Source organism: Petaurus breviceps, unplaced genomic scaffold (genome assembly GCF_028583685.1).
Source record: "Petaurus breviceps papuanus isolate PSGF00001 unplaced genomic scaffold, PetGlider_PUasm1.0 424, whole genome shotgun sequence".
NCBI classification, from domain to species: Eukaryota; Metazoa; Chordata; class Mammalia; order Diprotodontia; family Petauridae; genus Petaurus; species Petaurus breviceps.
In genome coordinates, this window is record NW_027186328.1 from 57,904 (window position 1) to 66,682 (window position 8,779).

General features: G+C 41.3%; 2 pseudogenes; both read right to left on the reverse strand.

The window, feature by feature from the left end:
- Nucleotides 1-228: 228 nt before the first annotated feature.
- Nucleotides 229-8,779, reverse strand: part of LOC138171319 (calcium and integrin-binding protein 1 pseudogene) — a 13,091-nt pseudogene continuing 4,540 nt past the window's right edge.
- LOC138171316 (zinc finger protein 58-like) overlaps nucleotides 7,826-8,779 on the reverse strand; it is a 5,465-nt pseudogene continuing 4,511 nt past the window's right edge.

Genomic DNA, 8,779 nt, shown 5'->3' on the forward strand with positions numbered 1-8,779 from the left:
TTAAGTAACTTGCTCAAGGCTACAGGGCCAGGTGTTTCTGGGTGGGTGCTAAGTGTCTGAGCCTGGGATTCGATCTCCAGGTGTTCTCAACACTGGAGCTGGTGCTCTTACTCGCTGTGCTACCTGGCCGCCCCTGCTTCCAAATATTTATTAGTGATTCGTATAAACATGAACTGTGTTGTCACAATGGCAGTGAGGAGAGGAAAGCTCAGGGGCTGGATTCCTCGGTACAAGCCCCAGGACTAGCCCAGGCATGGCGACCATTTGCAAGGAGTTGGCACTGCAGGTGAGGTCAGTGCGTAGAAGAGGATATCTCGAAGAACGGGTTACCTGTGTAGCCAGACATTGCAAGTACCCATCACAGGACAATCTTAAAGGAGCTGGTGAAGTCAGGTGAATGCGAACATTTTGGAACTCTGAGAGGTTGGTGGGACCGTCCCTGTCAATGTCAGACTCTTCTAAGATCTTCTCAATGAGCTGATTCATCTCAGAGGAGCTGAGTTGAGTGTCCTGCCCCTCTCCAGTAAGGCAGTTCACAAGCTGCTTCAGATCATCTTTGTTCAAGGTCCCATCATCATCAAAATCGAAGATGCGGAAGGCATAGTGGGACTTGATTTCAGGGGTAGCTGCGTCACTGAAGACACTGAAGAGGTCCAAGAAGTCTTCAGAGCTCAAGCTCTCTCTTTCTGGTGCTGTGGAGAACACACGGCAAATACGTTCCTTGAAGGGGGTTGGCCTTAAGCTCCGTAAGTGTTAAGATCTGCTCAGTAGATACTCGGACTCTCAGAGAATCTTCCACACTCCGAGACTCTGGAGGAAGCAGACTACTAAACCTCTTGTGGGCCAGGAGAATCACCTGCTTCGTCAGGAGTTAATTCCTGGTACTCTGTCAGTAGCTCCTTGGAGAGTCGACTGGCGGAGCTGCCCATAGCCTTGCTACACTCTCCGGGTCTACACCTAGTGACTCCACCAACTCAGATCCCGAACAGCAACAACTTTCCTACTCACTTCCGCCTCTCTGGTCCCCATTCCCATAAATCTAAACACCCTTCTCTACCTGTTTTATCTATTCCCTCTAACGATCCTTCGCTTGTCCTCGCCCCCCTTCCTATGCCCCTACCATTTTATCTCTTCTGAATTTAGAAGACTTTTGTACTCTTCTAAATATATATGTATTGTTCCCTCTTAAACCCATTCCTGATGAAAGTACATTACCAGAACTACCAGCCCTCCTCCCCCATCTAATTCCTCTGTACCAATTCTTCCTTTTGCACCTCAAATAATTACTCTTTTAAGCTATTCCTAAATTGTTTTACTTTTTAAAATTCCTATCATTCTCAGGCTTACTCCAATCTATCTCATAAATGACCCAATTATTGATAAGAATCTTAGATATACATTTCACATATATAAAAATTAACAATCTGTCCTTAGTCCCTTATAGTCAGTCTTTGTAAGATTTGGTTCTTATATGTTGAATCTTCTCTTAATTTCAGGATTTTTAAAACAAAGTCTTGAAAGTTTGAGAGTTTATCAAATACCTATTTTTTTCATTCAGGATAATATTATTTATTTATTTATTTTTTTTTTTTAAAGCAATTGGGGTTAAGCAACTTGCTCAAGGTTACACGGCCAGTTATTATTTGTGTGGGGGTTAAGTATCCAAGGCCGGAATCGACCCTAAGTCTCCCAACTCTGGGGCCGGCGCTCTTACTCACTGCGCCACCTGGCCGCCCCTCAGGATAATATTTAACTTGGCAGTTTTGAAGCCCCAGTTCTTTTGCTCTTCCATATGTTGAGTTCGAAGACCAGTGGTTCTTTAATGTCTTGGCTGCTAGATCTTGCAGTAATTCTAATTGTGGCAACATCATATTTAAATTGTTTTAATCTTGAGGCTTTTAATATTTTTTCTGAGCTTGGGGTTTCAGAATTTGACTATGATATTCTTATGAGTTTCCCCCATAGGATCTCTTTTAAGTGGTGATCAATGGATTTTTTCTGTTTCCACTTTCCTCCCTTGTTCTAATGCTTCAGGACAATTTTCTTTCGTTATTTCTTGTATTACTGTATCAAGATTCCTTTTTTCCTGTAACTTTCAGTTAATCCAATTATTTTTAAATTTTCTCTTCTTGATCTATTCCAAAATCTTTTGTTTTTCTTAAAAGATACTTCATTTTCTCTTCTATTTTTCGTTGTAAATATTTTTTTGTCTTTATTAATTTGTTTGTTTACTTTACAAGATTCAGTTCCACAATTTCTTGAGTTTAAAATTTTCTCCCCCTCCCTCTTCTTCCCCCCCTTCCTGCCCCACCATGGCAGCATGCAGTCAAGTATAGGATCTGCAAATACTTTCACATTAGATATTAGTCAGGTTATAAAGAAGGATTGTAATAGATGGAATGAAAAATGGGAAAGAGGAAACAAAACCAAACAAGAAAAAGAGAGCAGGTAGTTTGCTTCAATCTGCATTCAAACTCTGTTCTTTCTAGTTCTTTCTCTTTCCATCATTAGTCTTTTGGAGTTGTCTTATAACCTTCCATTGCTGAGAAGAGTCCAGTCTATCAGAGTTGGTCATCACACGTACATTGTGCTTGTAATTGTGTATAAATTCCTCTTGGTTCTGCTCTTCTCACTTAGCATCAGTTTGTAGAAGCCTCTCCAGGTAAATATGAAGTCTGTCTGTTCCTCGTTTCCTATAGCATATTCATATTTTGAATATTTTAAATGATACTTTAATGACATTTCATATCATCCAAAATATTCATATTTTGTTTAATCATTTCTTGATCTCATAATTTCACTGGCTTCACTTTGCCCAATTCTCATTTTCAAGATGTCATCATCTTCCTTAAGATTTTGGATTTCCTTTTCTAATTGGTTAACTTTCCTTTCATACCCTTCTTGTTTTTCTTGGATTATTCTTATTTTCTTTTTTAGTTTTTCCTCTATCTGTGTCATTTGATTTTTGAAGTCTTTTTTAAGATCGTCTATTAATTCTTTATGGGCTGGTGACAATTTGACATTACTCTTTGGGGTTTCTTTATTTCAATATCCTCCTCTGAAGATGAACCCCAGCCATCTCTATTCCCAAAATAGTTGCCTATGGTTGGATTCTTTTTCCTTTGCCTGTGCATTTTTTTGTGTATTATTCATTTGTAATTGATATTTGTAATATTAATTATTTGTAATCACCTCTATCCCTGGAATATGGGAAATAGTTCCTCTTGCCCCAGATCTTCAGTTCTTCCCTCCAGCTCTTTGCAGCACATCTGGGTCTGATGTTTCTGGTCAGCACAGGTTCCCTCAATCTCCCCAAACTCAAATACCCAACACCCCTCACTATCCTGGAGGTAAAAGTTCTGGGGTCTGGGGCTGAGGCAGCCTCTCAAAAAAACTAACCCCAGGGCTTGCCGCTGGTTTAAGAGGCTTGCCGCTTGTGGTTCAAATGGAACCTCGCCTGGAGGGGTTTACTCTTCCCAGGGACCAACCTCTTCCTGAGATTATTTTTCTGATCTTCTCCAATTGTCCCAGGAGGACCCCAGTTATGCCCATTCTTATTTATCTCCACCCACACTTTGTTCACCCGAAGGTGCTATTTTAACTCTGTGGGAGAAAATCTTGAGAGCTTGGAGTGTTCTGACCTACTCTACCATCTTCCCAGAATCCTCCACAATTTCTATTTTTTTTAAAGGAGTTCTTTTGGTCAGTGAATTTTTGTGCCTCTTTTTTCCATTTGGCCAATTCCCTTTTTTTCTTCTTAAAAATTATTCTAGTTTTTAATATGCACTTCCATAAGATTTTGATTTTTGAATTTTCTTCCTCCCCCTCCACAAGACGGCACGCAATCTCATATAGGCTTTATTTACTTAGACGTTCATATGAAGTATAGTTTCACATTAGTAAAGAAGTTAGAGCTAATGGGAGGAACCCTGAGAAAGAAGGAACAAAACAACAAAAGAAGATGAGAACAATGGTCTGCTTCCTGCGGATGTGGATGGCTTTCCCATCTTGAATCTTTGGGAGTTGTCCTAGACTGTCTCTATCCTAATCTTACTTGGTATCTCAAGTCTATACTTCTTTCTTCATTGTTCCCTTAAATTCCGGAACAATTGGTGGGGGATAAAGGGAAAGGAATAAGCATTTAAATACACCTACTGTGTGTCAGGCACTGCACTTTTTATACACATATAATTATATATATAATTTCATAAATAATTTCTCATTTGATCTTCACAACATCTCTGTGAGTTTGGTACTATTCATATCCCTGTTCTATAATTGAGGCAAAAATAAGTGAAGTCATTTGCCCAACAGCACACAACTACTCAGTATCTGAGGCTGTATTTGGAATCAAACCTTCCTGGCTCAAGTAACAGGGCTCTTACCAGTGAACTACTGGATGCCTCTAATTTCTTTTTTTTTAATTATTTTTCTTTTTTGCTTTTTGGGGGGCAATTGGGGTTTAGTGACTTGCCCAAGGTCACACAGCTAGTTTTTGTGTTGTGTCTGAGGCTGGATTTGAACTCAGGTCCTCCTGACTCCAGGGCCAATGCTCTATTCACTATACCACCTAGCCGCCCTGCTTCTAATTTCTTAATAATGGAAGCTATGGAATATGCCCATCCTCTAAAAAAGGTGAAGATGGATTTTTCTGATTCCCAAGTGGCTGCATGACCCTATGATGTCCCCTCCAAAGATCCCAGCAATCAGTACCATAGAAACCTTAAAGCATCCAGGGAACCATTCTGTGGCTCATGCTTACATGGCCCCTTTCCCTAAGGAGGGCCAAATTATAAATTTCCATCCTCTTCCTTTCCATATTCCCCATGCCTAGGACTTCCAGTTGCCAGAGATCTGACCTGTCTTCAGGAAGGGGAAGCATGATGGATTCTGGTGGGGAAAGGTCCAAGTAACTATTGCCCAGGTCAGAGAGATGAAAGCAAATGTATGAGGTTATCATGGTACATTTACGTGTTGTAATGAAGGGAGTGTTAAGCTTGGGGACAGGAAGACCTGAGCAGGAATTCCTTTTCAGATGCTTTTTAGCAATGTGATCCTGGCAAGTCAATGACCCTCCAAGCCTTTCAGTTTCCTTCCAGTGATAAATCACGATCCTATAAGAAGTCACTGTTTGGAACTTTGGGAGACAGAATTCTCCTGAAATCATCCCTAAAGGGCCAAGAGTCTCCAATAGGAACACTTTCCTAGATTTTCTTCCTGTTAGCAAGGATTTATTAAGCACCTTTCAGACCTTGTACTAAGTACCAGGGGTACCAAAGAAAGGCAGGGGACAAGCCCTGCTCTCAAGGACTTCCATCTAGCATGGAAGACAACAGGAAAACAACCATCTAGAAACACACCATGTCCAAGATAAACTGGAGCTAAGCAAGGGAGAGAAGACACTGAGGCTGAAGGGGACTGGAGAAGACTTATTGTAGAATGAGGTCTTTTAAATGGGATTTCAGGGGAGCCAGAGTGAGCAGGAGGAGCAGCCAGAGAAAACAGAGTCAGGAGATTGTAATGGTAATGGTAATTTGAAGATCTTTCCTGCCCCTTAATAGGCAGAATATAATCACATGGAGCCTGTGGTGGCAGGAGCTTGCAGAACTCCTGGAGCAGAGACGAGAGGATGCTGGGAGTCAGAGCAGTTAGATGGAGGGAGGAGAGAAGACTCTGGCAAGGAGACAGGCTGCATGTTGGGATTTGTCTGAACAACTGATTCTGAGCCATGAAGTGATATTAAGGCCTGCAATTCCAATTATGACTTAGGTAATGAGTATGCCAGCTTCGCAAAGAATTGGACATGCACAAGCGTCTAGCAAAAGTAAATGGAATGGGGGCAGCCAGGTAGCACAGTGAGTAAGAGCACCAGCCCCAGAGTCGGGAGGACCTGGGATTGAATCCAGGCTCAGATACTTAGCACCACACCCAGAAATAACTGGCTGTGTAACGTTAAGCAAGTTATTTAACCCCAATTGCTTAAAAAAAAAAAGTAAATGGCATGTTCAAAACAGATCTAAAACAGGCAAAAGTGAAGTTTCTGTTCTGTGTGAATCTACAGCAAACATAGATACTGAGGGTAACCAAAGCAACAGTTGAACTCGGATCTTCTTTGCTTAAGATAAGAGGCAGCTAGGTGGCAAAGTGGCTAGAGCCAGTCTGGACCTAGAGTGAAGAAGATCCGAGTTCAAATTCAATATCAGAGATTTACTAGCTGTATGACCCTCTGTAAACACTAAACTCTGCTTCCTGAGTTTTCTTACCTAGATAATGGGAATAACAGGGTTGTGGGAGGATCAAATGAAATTTTGTTTGTAAAGCACAGAACACAGGGCCAGGCACACAGTATGTCTTATAAAAATTCTTAATCTCTTCACTTACCACTCCACCTTCCTAATTCTTTGCCAAGTCTCAGGTTTTGCCCTCATAATCTATCCTCCACATTCCTGCCAAATTCATTTTCCTCAGGTACTGACTAATCCCAGTGGCTCCTTGTTGCCTCTAGGATCACATACCAACCCCTCTCCTAAAGTTTGGAATCCCTACCCAACCTGGCCCCAGTGTCTCTTTCCAGTCACATGAGACACTCATCACCCGTTTTTTGAGATCCAGTTACCTGGTCCTTCTGTTTCTCATACAGAAGATTCTGATTCTGGGCACGGCCTGACCCTCTTGCCTTGAACTTTATCCTTCCCTCCACCTTGGAATCCCTCTCATCCCATAAGACACAGGTCATGGGCTATCTTTTCCTTGGGGTCACACCTGCTGGCACCCTCCTCCCCCACCCTGGATTTTGCCCTTTGCATTATTTTAGCTAATTCAGTTAAACAGCTGTTCTTTCTAGTTTTATGTACCTATTTAAGCAATTGTTTTCTCTTCCATTAGTATACAGACTCATCTGAGTGGAGTTCTTCAGACCAAGTGGAGAGCATGGAGCATAGAAGGCTCTTCAGAAACACTTGAGGACTGACTGGGTCTTGTCCTTAGAGCTGTTTTTCATTTTTCCTTTGTTATTATTCTCACAAGCTGACCTTCTTGGCCTCTGGGCCAGATTTATTTCTTATCATTCTCTCGTACCATTTTTACCTTTGACTCTTTCCCCATTTGTTTTAGTTAGTGGGGTATCAGTAACCAACCCCCATTGCTTCTACCCACTGCATCCCATTTTCTCCTGAACCCAGCAAAAGGGATGAGTGGATTTCCTGATGCCTTCCCATGATGGAGGAAGGGGGTTTGTTGGGATCCTTATAGCAAAGAAACTGAAAAGAGAGCCAGGCAATGGTCTGATAGTAAAGGTTTCACAACTGGGGTCTAGAAGAAAAGAACATGTTTTTCCATTTTCTGTTCATTGAGATCATCACTTTTGTATGTATAGAAAATCAACAAAACCATCAAGATCTGACTTGTCGCTTTTGCTGATTTCCTTGAATGAGATGTTCACATGAAACATTTAACAACCAGTCCTCCCCAGCTGGTTCAAGCTGGCTCCAGCACATATCTGTAGTGTTGAAAGTAAATTTCTGGGAGAACATGACTGACTCCATGTAGCACCAATGCAATATTTATAGCACCCACGATCACAATAAAGACCATGACTATCAGGGCAGCTAGGTGGCACAATGAATAGAGCACCAGCCCTGGAGTCAGGAGGACCTGAGTTCAAATCCGGCCTCAGACACTTAACACAAAAACTAGCCATGTGACCTTGGGCAAGTCACTTAACCCCAATTGCCCTCTGGAAAAAAAGAAAAATTAAAAAAAATATTAAGACCATGATATACACATTGCATGATGTTCTCTCACAAAATATACCAAACTCTCTAGATAGAGTATACAACTTAATCATTTATTTAGAAACCAGAAAACCGAATCTCAAAACCAGTAAGCTAGGTGTGATGCCTACTGACTTACATCTTCCAGGGAATGGCAGGACCTCATTGAGCACATTCATTAATCTTCTCTGCACAAAGAATCCTTAAAGAAAAGGAAGAGGAGATCTCTGGGTGAAGGCCCTCCCACATTGAGCCCATATTGCACTTGTGTCCAAGATGAATTTTCTGATGTCTACCAAGCTCTGAACTCCATTTGTACAGCTTTCCACAATCAACAAAAGCATGAGGTTTCTATCTTCTGTGACAGTAGATAAGAAATCACTGATGATAAACAGGGAATGATTGCAGCCTGAATGATTTTCCAAGGTGATCACATGAACAAGTTTTATTCTTTATTAATGCATTCTCTGGTGCTTAGGAAAGGAAGCGAGCCCATTAAAAGCTTTAGAACATTCTAAACACTCACGAGGTTTCTCTCCAGTGTGGATTCTCTGATGTACAGCAAGAAGGGAAGGGCAGCTGAAAGCCTTTCCACATTGATCACATTCATAAGGTTTCTCTCCAGTGTGGATTCTGTGATGGATGGCAAGAGAGGAGCTGCCACTGAAAGTCTTTTCACATTAATCACATTCATAAGGTTTCTCTCCAGTGTGAATTCTCTGATGATAAATAAAATGAGACCTGTCTTTAAATGTTTTTCCACATTGATCACATTCATAAGGTTTTTCTCCAGTGTGGATTCTCTGATGTGAAGCAAGATTGGTCCTCTGTGAGAAAGCCTTTCCACATTGATCACATTCATAAAGTTTCTCTCCAGTGTGAATTCTCTTATGTACAGCAAGATTAGAGTGGCATTTGAAAGCCTTTCCACACTGTTCACATTCATAAGGTTTCTCTCCTGTGTGAATTCTCTGATGTACAGCAAGAGAGGAGCTTCCATTGAAAGT